The following is a 13237-nucleotide window of genomic DNA, read 5'->3' as shown; positions in this document are numbered from 1 at the left end:
TCGTTCGAAATGATTCCAAATATGGCCCTGGAGTGCCCTCTGCTGGATAAAGCCGAGAACAGCACTTTGGTGGCTTGTTTAAAATCCTCTGTCTGTGTGTATATTCTGTGGAACCGTGATAATTGTCATTTGAAATAAACTTTTGTGTCCAATTGGTTGTGTAGAGTGAATATGGGTCCGTTGAATGTGGTTGTGTCCAAGAAATTAACCAAATTGTGATGACTTATGGATTTACATTTTATACAGCGATTATGCTTGTTAAGATGTACAAAAACATTACAAATTCCTCCTCCTCAAATATAAATAAATAAATAAATAAATCAAGTTTTTAATTGCTTGGATGTCGTCTTGTGTATCAATCTTAGTATAAAGGCTGTCCACATCAATTGTGAATAGAAAAGAGCGGACCTTGTGTGTAAAGTCCGGATCCTGGCATTGGACTCTGTTCTGCGCTGGTGTGTTTGGATTGTTGTTTGACTTACGGATGGGCTGCTGATACCGCCACGGTCGGTAGTTATTCCAGCCTTTATTGCGGATGATGTACGGGCGCTGGTTAGATGATGAGCCGGCGGTCACACGCGGGCGTCCTCCGTCATACCAGCCGGTGCGCATCTGGCCACGCGGCGCTGCTACAAAAGTCTTCGGGGACTGTTGGATAACCACGGCGGGACTGCTGGTCAGCTCTGGTCAATTGTGAATGTTTGTGAAAGACAACATTGTTTATTTTGACCACCGTATGTAGTTACTGTGAAAAATGTAACAAGTGTTCATCTTGTCTCATTTTGTGCTTGTCTCGCTCATATAGCGTCATTTTGCCAGGAAAATCAAAGGAAAGTCAATATTTAAGATTCATTTCTTTTTCTGTGTCAAACTGTCTTAGAATGACAATCCCACTTTAGAAACATCAATTGTGCATGTTTTTGAAGGACAACGTGATTTATTTTGACTTGGTTACTGTGAAAAATGCAACACGTCTCATTTTGTGCTTGTCTCGCTCGTACAGTTTGAGATTGACAGTGAAATCAGATGAATGTCACTATTTAAAACTCAGCTGTTGTTATGTGTCAAACTGTCTTCGAATGACAATTCCCCTCCCCAGGGCCGTGGACCATTTTGGTTTACACTCCAGGGTCAGGGCATGTACTGGATCCCAGTCAGGGGAGACAAATGCTGGAAAACATGCCGGTCAGTATTCTTTTGTTCTACAATATTGTATTTATGACATGCAATCTGTACATGTATTGTCAGGCTTGTTTCTCCCACATATCTTTTGCCACATTATTTACAAATCACCATATACACACATTTTTGAAAGAAATATTCCCCTGTCTGGCGCTTTTAAACCCCTCTTATTCGCGCAAGTCGTCTAGCAATCCTTGTCGTTCGAAATGATTCCAAATATGGCCCTGGAGTGCCCTCTGCTGGATAAAGCCGAGAACAGCACTTTGGTGGCTTGTTTAAAATCCTCTGTCTGTGTGTATATTCTGTGGAACCGTGATAATTGTCATTTGAAATAAACTTTTGTGTCCAATTGGTTGTGTAGAGTGAATATGGGTCCGTTGAATGTGGTTGTGTCCAAGAAATTAACCAAATTGTGATGACTTATGGATTTACATTTTATACAGCGATTATGCTTGTTAAGATGTACAAAAACATTACAAATTCCTCCTCCTCAAATATAAATAAATAAATAAATAAATCAAGTTTTTAATTGCTTGGATGTCGTCTTGTGTATCAATCTTAGTATAAAGGCTGTCCACATCAATTGTGAATAGAAAAGAGCGGACCTTGTGTGTAAAGTCCGGATCCTGGCATTGGACTCTGTTCTGCGCTGGTGTGTTTGGATTGTTGTTTGACTTACGGATGGGCTGCTGATACCGCCACGGTCGGTAGTTATTCCAGCCTTTATTGCGGATGATGTACGGGCGCTGGTTAGATGATGAGCCGGCGGTCACACGCGGGCGTCCTCCGTCATACCAACCGGTGCGCATCTGGCCGCGCGGCGCTGCTACAAAAGTCTTCGGGGACTGTTGGATAACCACGGCGGGACTGCTGGTCAGCTCTGGTCAATTGTGAATGTTTGTGAAAGACAGCATTGTTTATTTTGACCACCGTATGTAGTTACTGTGAAAAATGTAACAAGTGTTCATCTTGTCTCATTTTGTGCTTGTCTCGCTCATATAGCGTCATTTTGCCAGGAAAATCAAAGGAAAGTCAATATTTAAGATTCATTTCTTTTTCTGTGTCAAACTGTCTTAGAATGACAATCCCACTTTAGAAACATCAATTGTGCATGTTTTTGAAGGACAACATGATTTATTTTGACTTGGTGTTGAGTTACTGTGAAAAATGCAACACGTCTCATTTTGTGCTTGTCTCGCTCGTACAGTTTGAGATTGACAGTGAAATCAGATGAATGTCACTGTTTAAAACTCAGCTGTTGTTATGTGTCAAACTGTCTTCGAATGACATTTCCCCTCCCCACCCTCTGCTCTCCTCCTCGACACTTTCATTAAGGCCGTGTGGATATGCTGTTCCTGATTAATTAACCCAATCTCTCTCAGCTCTTCTTCTCTGGGCCGTGGACCATTTTGGTTTACACTCCAGGGTCAGGGCATGTACTGGATCCCAGTCAGGGGAGACAAATGCTGGAAAACATGCCGGTCAGTATTCTTTTGTTCTACAATATTGTATTTATGACATGCAATCTGTACATGTATTGTCAGGCTTGTTTCTCCCACATATCTTTTGCCACATTATTTACAAATCACCATATACACATATTTTTGAAAGAAATATTTCCCTGTCTGGCGCTTTTAAACCCCTCTTATTCGCGCAAGTCGTCTAGCAATCCTTGTCGTTCGAAATAATTCCAAATATGGCCCTGGAGTGCCCTCTGCTGGATAAAGCCGAGAACAGCACTTTGGTGGCTTGTTTAAAATCCTCTGTCTGTGTGTATATTCTGTGGAACCGGGATAATTGTCATTTGAAATAAACTTTTGTGTCCAATTGGTTGTGTAGAGTGAATATGGGTCCGTTGAATGTGGTTGTGTCCAAGAAATTAACCAAATTGTGATGACTTATGGATTTACATTTTATACAGCGATTATGCTTGTTAAGATGTACAAAAACATTACAAATTCCTCCTCCTCAACTATAAATAAATAAATAAATAAATCAAGTTTTTAATTGCTTGGATGTCGTCTTGTGTATCAATCTTAGTATAAAGGCTGTCCACATCAATTGTGAATAGAAAAGAGCGGACCTTGTGTGTAAAGTCCGGATCCTGGCATTGGACTCTGTTCTGCGCTGGTGTGTTTGGATTGTTGTTTGACTTACGGATGGGCTGCTGATACCGCCACGGTCGGTAGTTATTCCAGCCTTTATTGCGGATGATGTACGGGCGCTGGTTAGATGATGAGCCGGCGGTCACACGCGGGCGTCCTCCGTCATACCAGCCGGTGCGCATCTGGCCGCGCGGCGCTGCTACAAAAGTCTTCGGGGACTGTTGGATAACCACGGCGGGACTGCTGGTCAGCTCTGGTCAATTGTGAATGTTTGTGAAAGACAGCATTGTTTATTTTGACCACCGTATGTAGTTACTGTGAAAAATGTAACAAGTGTTCATCTTGTCTCATTTTGTGCTTGTCTCGCTCATATAGCGTCATTTTGCCAGGAAAATCAAAGGAAAGTCAATATTTAAGATTCATTTCTTTTTCTGTGTCAAACTGTCTTAGAATGACAATCCCACTTTAGAAACATCAATTGTGCATGTTTTTGAAGGACAACGTGATTTATTTTGACTTGGTTACTGTGAAAAATGCAACACGTCTCATTTTGTGCTTGTCTCGCTCGTACAGTTTGAGATTGACAGTGAAATCAGATGAATGTCACTATTTAAAACTCAGCTGTTGTTATGTGTCAAACTGTCTTCGAATGACAATTCCCCTCCCCAGGGCCGTGGACCATTTTGGTTTACACTCCAGGGTCAGGGCATGTACTGGATCCCAGTCAGGGGAGACAAATGCTGGAAAACATGCCGGTCAGTATTCTTTTGTTCTACAATATTGTATTTATGACATGCAATCTGTACATGTATTGTCAGGCTTGTTTCTCCCACATATCTTTTGCCACATTATTTACAAATCACCATATACACACATTTTTGAAAGAAATATTCCCCTGTCTGGCGCTTTTAAACCCCTCTTATTCGCGCAAGTCGTCTAGCAATCCTTGTCGTTCGAAATGATTCCAAATATGGCCCTGGAGTGCCCTCTGCTGGATAAAGCCGAGAACAGCACTTTGGTGGCTTGTTTAAAATCCTCTGTCTGTGTGTATATTCTGTGGAACCGTGATAATTGTCATTTGAAATAAACTTTTGTGTCCAATTGGTTGTGTAGAGTGAATATGGGTCCGTTGAATGTGGTTGTGTCCAAGAAATTAACCAAATTGTGATGACTTATGGATTTACATTTTATACAGCGATTATGCTTGTTAAGATGTACAAAAACATTACAAATTCCTCCTCCTCAAATATAAATAAATAAATAAATAAATCAAGTTTTTAATTGCTTGGATGTCGTCTTGTGTATCAATCTTAGTATAAAGGCTGTCCACATCAATTGTGAATAGAAAAGAGCGGACCTTGTGTGTAAAGTCCGGATCCTGGCATTGGACTCTGTTCTGCGCTGGTGTGTTTGGATTGTTGTTTGACTTACGGATGGGCTGCTGATACCGCCACGGTCGGTAGTTATTCCAGCCTTTATTGCGGATGATGTACGGGCGCTGGTTAGATGATGAGCCGGCGGTCACACGCGGGCGTCCTCCGTCATACCAGCCGGTGCGCATCTGGCCACGCGGCGCTGCTACAAAAGTCTTCGGGGACTGTTGGATAACCACGGCGGGACTGCTGGTCAGCTCTGGTCAATTGTGAATGTTTGTGAAAGACAACATTGTTTATTTTGACCACCGTATGTAGTTACTGTGAAAAATGTAACAAGTGTTCATCTTGTCTCATTTTGTGCTTGTCTCGCTCATATAGCGTCATTTTGCCAGGAAAATCAAAGGAAAGTCAATATTTAAGATTCATTTCTTTTTCTGTGTCAAACTGTCTTAGAATGACAATCCCACTTTAGAAACATCAATTGTGCATGTTTTTGAAGGACAACGTGATTTATTTTGACTTGGTTACTGTGAAAAATGCAACACGTCTCATTTTGTGCTTGTCTCGCTCGTACAGTTTGAGATTGACAGTGAAATCAGATGAATGTCACTATTTAAAACTCAGCTGTTGTTATGTGTCAAACTGTCTTCGAATGACAATTCCCCTCCCCAGGGCCGTGGACCATTTTGGTTTACACTCCAGGGTCAGGGCATGTACTGGATCCCAGTCAGGGGAGACAAATGCTGGAAAACATGCCGGTCAGTATTCTTTTGTTCTACAATATTGTATTTATGACATGCAATCTGTACATGTATTGTCAGGCTTGTTTCTCCCACATATCTTTTGCCACATTATTTACAAATCACCATATACACACATTTTTGAAAGAAATATTCCCCTGTCTGGCGCTTTTAAACCCCTCTTATTCGCGCAAGTCGTCTAGCAATCCTTGTCGTTCGAAATGATTCCAAATATGGCCCTGGAGTGCCCTCTGCTGGATAAAGCCGAGAACAGCACTTTGGTGGCTTGTTTAAAATCCTCTGTCTGTGTGTATATTCTGTGGAACCGTGATAATTGTCATTTGAAATAAACTTTTGTGTCCAATTGGTTGTGTAGAGTGAATATGGGTCCGTTGAATGTGGTTGTGTCCAAGAAATTAACCAAATTGTGATGACTTATGGATTTACATTTTATACAGCGATTATGCTTGTTAAGATGTACAAAAACATTACAAATTCCTCCTCCTCAAATATAAATAAATAAATAAATAAATCAAGTTTTTAATTGCTTGGATGTCGTCTTGTGTATCAATCTTAGTATAAAGGCTGTCCACATCAATTGTGAATAGAAAAGAGCGGACCTTGTGTGTAAAGTCCGGATCCTGGCATTGGACTCTGTTCTGCGCTGGTGTGTTTGGATTGTTGTTTGACTTACGGATGGGCTGCTGATACCGCCACGGTCGGTAGTTATTCCAGCCTTTATTGCGGATGATGTACGGGCGCTGGTTAGATGATGAGCCGGCGGTCACACGCGGGCGTCCTCCGTCATACCAACCGGTGCGCATCTGGCCGCGCGGCGCTGCTACAAAAGTCTTCGGGGACTGTTGGATAACCACGGCGGGACTGCTGGTCAGCTCTGGTCAATTGTGAATGTTTGTGAAAGACAGCATTGTTTATTTTGACCACCGTATGTAGTTACTGTGAAAAATGTAACAAGTGTTCATCTTGTCTCATTTTGTGCTTGTCTCGCTCATATAGCGTCATTTTGCCAGGAAAATCAAAGGAAAGTCAATATTTAAGATTCATTTCTTTTTCTGTGTCAAACTGTCTTAGAATGACAATCCCACTTTAGAAACATCAATTGTGCATGTTTTTGAAGGACAACATGATTTATTTTGACTTGGTGTTGAGTTACTGTGAAAAATGCAACACGTCTCATTTTGTGCTTGTCTCGCTCGTACAGTTTGAGATTGACAGTGAAATCAGATGAATGTCACTGTTTAAAACTCAGCTGTTGTTATGTGTCAAACTGTCTTCGAATGACATTTCCCCTCCCCACCCTCTGCTCTCCTCCTCGACACTTTCATTAAGGCCGTGTGGATATGCTGTTCCTGATTAATTAACCCAATCTCTCTCAGCTCTTCTTCTCTGGGCCGTGGACCATTTTGGTTTACACTCCAGGGTCAGGGCATGTACTGGATCCCAGTCAGGGGAGACAAATGCTGGAAAACATGCCGGTCAGTATTCTTTTGTTCTACAATATTGTATTTATGACATGCAATCTGTACATGTATTGTCAGGCTTGTTTCTCCCACATATCTTTTGCCACATTATTTACAAATCACCATATACACACATTTTTGAAAGAAATATTCCCCTGTCTGGCGCTTTTAAACCCCTCTTATTCGCGCAAGTCGTCTAGCAATCCTTGTCGTTCGAAATGATTCCAAATATGGCCCTGGAGTGCCCTCTGCTGGATAAAGCCGAGAACAGCACTTTGGTGGCTTGTTTAAAATCCTCTGTCTGTGTGTATATTCTGTGGAACCGTGATAATTGTCATTTGAAATAAACTTTTGTGTCCAATTGGTTGTGTAGAGTGAATATGGGTCCGTTGAATGTGGTTGTGTCCAAGAAATTAACCAAATTGTGATGACTTATGGATTTACATTTTATACAGCGATTATGCTTGTTAAGATGTACAAAAACATTACAAATTCCTCCTCCTCAAATATAAATAAATAAATAAATAAATCAAGTTTTTAATTGCTTGGATGTCGTCTTGTGTATCAATCTTAGTATAAAGGCTGTCCACATCAATTGTGAATAGAAAAGAGCGGACCTTGTGTGTAAAGTCCGGATCCTGGCATTGGACTCTGTTCTGCGCTGGTGTGTTTGGATTGTTGTTTGACTTACGGATGGGCTGCTGATACCGCCACGGTCGGTAGTTATTCCAGCCTTTATTGCGGATGATGTACGGGCGCTGGTTAGATGATGAGCCGGCGGTCACACGCGGGCGTCCTCCGTCATACCAGCCGGTGCGCATCTGGCCACGCGGCGCTGCTACAAAAGTCTTCGGGGACTGTTGGATAACCACGGCGGGACTGCTGGTCAGCTCTGGTCAATTGTGAATGTTTGTGAAAGACAACATTGTTTATTTTGACCACCGTATGTAGTTACTGTGAAAAATGTAACAAGTGTTCATCTTGTCTCATTTTGTGCTTGTCTCGCTCATATAGCGTCATTTTGCCAGGAAAATCAAAGGAAAGTCAATATTTAAGATTCATTTCTTTTTCTGTGTCAAACTGTCTTAGAATGACAATCCCACTTTAGAAACATCAATTGTGCATGTTTTTGAAGGACAACGTGATTTATTTTGACTTGGTTACTGTGAAAAATGCAACACGTCTCATTTTGTGCTTGTCTCGCTCGTACAGTTTGAGATTGACAGTGAAATCAGATGAATGTCACTATTTAAAACTCAGCTGTTGTTATGTGTCAAACTGTCTTCGAATGACAATTCCCCTCCCCAGGGCCGTGGACCATTTTGGTTTACACTCCAGGGTCAGGGCATGTACTGGATCCCAGTCAGGGGAGACAAATGCTGGAAAACATGCCGGTCAGTATTCTTTTGTTCTACAATATTGTATTTATGACATGCAATCTGTACATGTATTGTCAGGCTTGTTTCTCCCACATATCTTTTGCCACATTATTTACAAATCACCATATACACACATTTTTGAAAGAAATATTCCCCTGTCTGGCGCTTTTAAACCCCTCTTATTCGCGCAAGTCGTCTAGCAATCCTTGTCGTTCGAAATGATTCCAAATATGGCCCTGGAGTGCCCTCTGCTGGATAAAGCCGAGAACAGCACTTTGGTGGCTTGTTTAAAATCCTCTGTCTGTGTGTATATTCTGTGGAACCGTGATAATTGTCATTTGAAATAAACTTTTGTGTCCAATTGGTTGTGTAGAGTGAATATGGGTCCGTTGAATGTGGTTGTGTCCAAGAAATTAACCAAATTGTGATGACTTATGGATTTACATTTTATACAGCGATTATGCTTGTTAAGATGTACAAAAACATTACAAATTCCTCCTCCTCAAATATAAATAAATAAATAAATAAATCAAGTTTTTAATTGCTTGGATGTCGTCTTGTGTATCAATCTTAGTATAAAGGCTGTCCACATCAATTGTGAATAGAAAAGAGCGGACCTTGTGTGTAAAGTCCGGATCCTGGCATTGGACTCTGTTCTGCGCTGGTGTGTTTGGATTGTTGTTTGACTTACGGATGGGCTGCTGATACCGCCACGGTCGGTAGTTATTCCAGCCTTTATTGCGGATGATGTACGGGCGCTGGTTAGATGATGAGCCGGCGGTCACACGCGGGCGTCCTCCGTCATACCAACCGGTGCGCATCTGGCCGCGCGGCGCTGCTACAAAAGTCTTCGGGGACTGTTGGATAACCACGGCGGGACTGCTGGTCAGCTCTGGTCAATTGTGAATGTTTGTGAAAGACAGCATTGTTTATTTTGACCACCGTATGTAGTTACTGTGAAAAATGTAACAAGTGTTCATCTTGTCTCATTTTGTGCTTGTCTCGCTCATATAGCGTCATTTTGCCAGGAAAATCAAAGGAAAGTCAATATTTAAGATTCATTTCTTTTTCTGTGTCAAACTGTCTTAGAATGACAATCCCACTTTAGAAACATCAATTGTGCATGTTTTTGAAGGACAACATGATTTATTTTGACTTGGTGTTGAGTTACTGTGAAAAATGCAACACGTCTCATTTTGTGCTTGTCTCGCTCGTACAGTTTGAGATTGACAGTGAAATCAGATGAATGTCACTGTTTAAAACTCAGCTGTTGTTATGTGTCAAACTGTCTTCGAATGACATTTCCCCTCCCCACCCTCTGCTCTCCTCCTCGACACTTTCATTAAGGCCGTGTGGATATGCTGTTCCTGATTAATTAACCCAATCTCTCTCAGCTCTTCTTCTCTGGGCCGTGGACCATTTTGGTTTACACTCCAGGGTCAGGGCATGTACTGGATCCCAGTCAGGGGAGACAAATGCTGGAAAACATGCCGGTCAGTATTCTTTTGTTCTACAATATTGTATTTATGACATGCAATCTGTACATGTATTGTCAGGCTTGTTTCTCCCACATATCTTTTGCCACATTATTTACAAATCACCATATACACACATTTTTGAAAGAAATATTCCCCTGTCTGGCGCTTTTAAACCCCTCTTATTCGCGCAAGTCGTCTAGCAATCCTTGTCGTTCGAAATGATTCCAAATATGGCCCTGGAGTGCCCTCTGCTGGATAAAGCCGAGAACAGCACTTTGGTGGCTTGTTTAAAATCCTCTGTCTGTGTGTATATTCTGTGGAACCGTGATAATTGTCATTTGAAATAAACTTTTGTGTCCAATTGGTTGTGTAGAGTGAATATGGGTCCGTTGAATGTGGTTGTGTCCAAGAAATTAACCAAATTGTGATGACTTATGGATTTACATTTTATACAGCGATTATGCTTGTTAAGATGTACAAAAACATTACAAATTCCTCCTCCTCAAATATAAATAAATAAATAAATAAATCAAGTTTTTAATTGCTTGGATGTCGTCTTGTGTATCAATCTTAGTATAAAGGCTGTCCACATCAATTGTGAATAGAAAAGAGCGGACCTTGTGTGTAAAGTCCGGATCCTGGCATTGGACTCTGTTCTGCGCTGGTGTGTTTGGATTGTTGTTTGACTTACGGATGGGCTGCTGATACCGCCACGGTCGGTAGTTATTCCAGCCTTTATTGCGGATGATGTACGGGCGCTGGTTAGATGATGAGCCGGCGGTCACACGCGGGCGTCCTCCGTCATACCAGCCGGTGCGCATCTGGCCACGCGGCGCTGCTACAAAAGTCTTCGGGGACTGTTGGATAACCACGGCGGGACTGCTGGTCAGCTCTGGTCAATTGTGAATGTTTGTGAAAGACAACATTGTTTATTTTGACCACCGTATGTAGTTACTGTGAAAAATGTAACAAGTGTTCATCTTGTCTCATTTTGTGCTTGTCTCGCTCATATAGCGTCATTTTGCCAGGAAAATCAAAGGAAAGTCAATATTTAAGATTCATTTCTTTTTCTGTGTCAAACTGTCTTAGAATGACAATCCCACTTTAGAAACATCAATTGTGCATGTTTTTGAAGGACAACGTGATTTATTTTGACTTGGTTACTGTGAAAAATGCAACACGTCTCATTTTGTGCTTGTCTCGCTCGTACAGTTTGAGATTGACAGTGAAATCAGATGAATGTCACTATTTAAAACTCAGCTGTTGTTATGTGTCAAACTGTCTTCGAATGACAATTCCCCTCCCCAGGGCCGTGGACCATTTTGGTTTACACTCCAGGGTCAGGGCATGTACTGGATCCCAGTCAGGGGAGACAAATGCTGGAAAACATGCCGGTCAGTATTCTTTTGTTCTACAATATTGTATTTATGACATGCAATCTGTACATGTATTGTCAGGCTTGTTTCTCCCACATATCTTTTGCCACATTATTTACAAATCACCATATACACACATTTTTGAAAGAAATATTCCCCTGTCTGGCGCTTTTAAACCCCTCTTATTCGCGCAAGTCGTCTAGCAATCCTTGTCGTTCGAAATGATTCCAAATATGGCCCTGGAGTGCCCTCTGCTGGATAAAGCCGAGAACAGCACTTTGGTGGCTTGTTTAAAATCCTCTGTCTGTGTGTATATTCTGTGGAACCGTGATAATTGTCATTTGAAATAAACTTTTGTGTCCAATTGGTTGTGTAGAGTGAATATGGGTCCGTTGAATGTGGTTGTGTCCAAGAAATTAACCAAATTGTGATGACTTATGGATTTACATTTTATACAGCGATTATGCTTGTTAAGATGTACAAAAACATTACAAATTCCTCCTCCTCAAATATAAATAAATAAATAAATAAATCAAGTTTTTAATTGCTTGGATGTCGTCTTGTGTATCAATCTTAGTATAAAGGCTGTCCACATCAATTGTGAATAGAAAAGAGCGGACCTTGTGTGTAAAGTCCGGATCCTGGCATTGGACTCTGTTCTGCGCTGGTGTGTTTGGATTGTTGTTTGACTTACGGATGGGCTGCTGATACCGCCACGGTCGGTAGTTATTCCAGCCTTTATTGCGGATGATGTACGGGCGCTGGTTAGATGATGAGCCGGCGGTCACACGCGGGCGTCCTCCGTCATACCAACCGGTGCGCATCTGGCCGCGCGGCGCTGCTACAAAAGTCTTCGGGGACTGTTGGATAACCACGGCGGGACTGCTGGTCAGCTCTGGTCAATTGTGAATGTTTGTGAAAGACAGCATTGTTTATTTTGACCACCGTATGTAGTTACTGTGAAAAATGTAACAAGTGTTCATCTTGTCTCATTTTGTGCTTGTCTCGCTCATATAGCGTCATTTTGCCAGGAAAATCAAAGGAAAGTCAATATTTAAGATTCATTTCTTTTTCTGTGTCAAACTGTCTTAGAATGACAATCCCACTTTAGAAACATCAATTGTGCATGTTTTTGAAGGACAACATGATTTATTTTGACTTGGTGTTGAGTTACTGTGAAAAATGCAACACGTCTCATTTTGTGCTTGTCTCGCTCGTACAGTTTGAGATTGACAGTGAAATCAGATGAATGTCACTGTTTAAAACTCAGCTGTTGTTATGTGTCAAACTGTCTTCGAATGACATTTCCCCTCCCCACCCTCTGCTCTCCTCCTCGACACTTTCATTAAGGCCGTGTGGATATGCTGTTCCTGATTAATTAACCCAATCTCTCTCAGCTCTTCTTCTCTGGGCCGTGGACCATTTTGGTTTACACTCCAGGGTCAGGGCATGTACTGGATCCCAGTCAGGGGAGACAAATGCTGGAAAACATGCCGGTCAGTATTCTTTTGTTCTACAATATTGTATTTATGACATGCAATCTGTACATGTATTGTCAGGCTTGTTTCTCCCACATATCTTTTGCCACATTATTTACAAATCACCATATACACATATTTTTGAAAGAAATATTTCCCTGTCTGGCGCTTTTAAACCCCTCTTATTCGCGCAAGTCGTCTAGCAATCCTTGTCGTTCGAAATAATTCCAAATATGGCCCTGGAGTGCCCTCTGCTGGATAAAGCCGAGAACAGCACTTTGGTGGCTTGTTTAAAATCCTCTGTCTGTGTGTATATTCTGTGGAACCGGGATAATTGTCATTTGAAATAAACTTTTGTGTCCAATTGGTTGTGTAGAGTGAATATGGGTCCGTTGAATGTGGTTGTGTCCAAGAAATTAACCAAATTGTGATGACTTATGGATTTACATTTTATACAGCGATTATGCTTGTTAAGATGTACAAAAACATTACAAATTCCTCCTCCTCAACTATAAATAAATAAATAAATAAATCAAGTTTTTAATTGCTTGGATGTCGTCTTGTGTATCAATCTTAGTATAAAGGCTGTCCACATCAATTGTGAATAGAAAAGAGCGGACCTTGTGTGTAAAGTCCGGATCC

This window comes from Chaetodon auriga, unplaced genomic scaffold, assembly GCF_051107435.1.
Source record: "Chaetodon auriga isolate fChaAug3 unplaced genomic scaffold, fChaAug3.hap1 Scaffold_241, whole genome shotgun sequence".
Classification (NCBI taxonomy): domain Eukaryota; kingdom Metazoa; phylum Chordata; class Actinopteri; order Chaetodontiformes; family Chaetodontidae; genus Chaetodon; species Chaetodon auriga.
Note: the sequence above shows the minus strand (reverse complement) of the source record.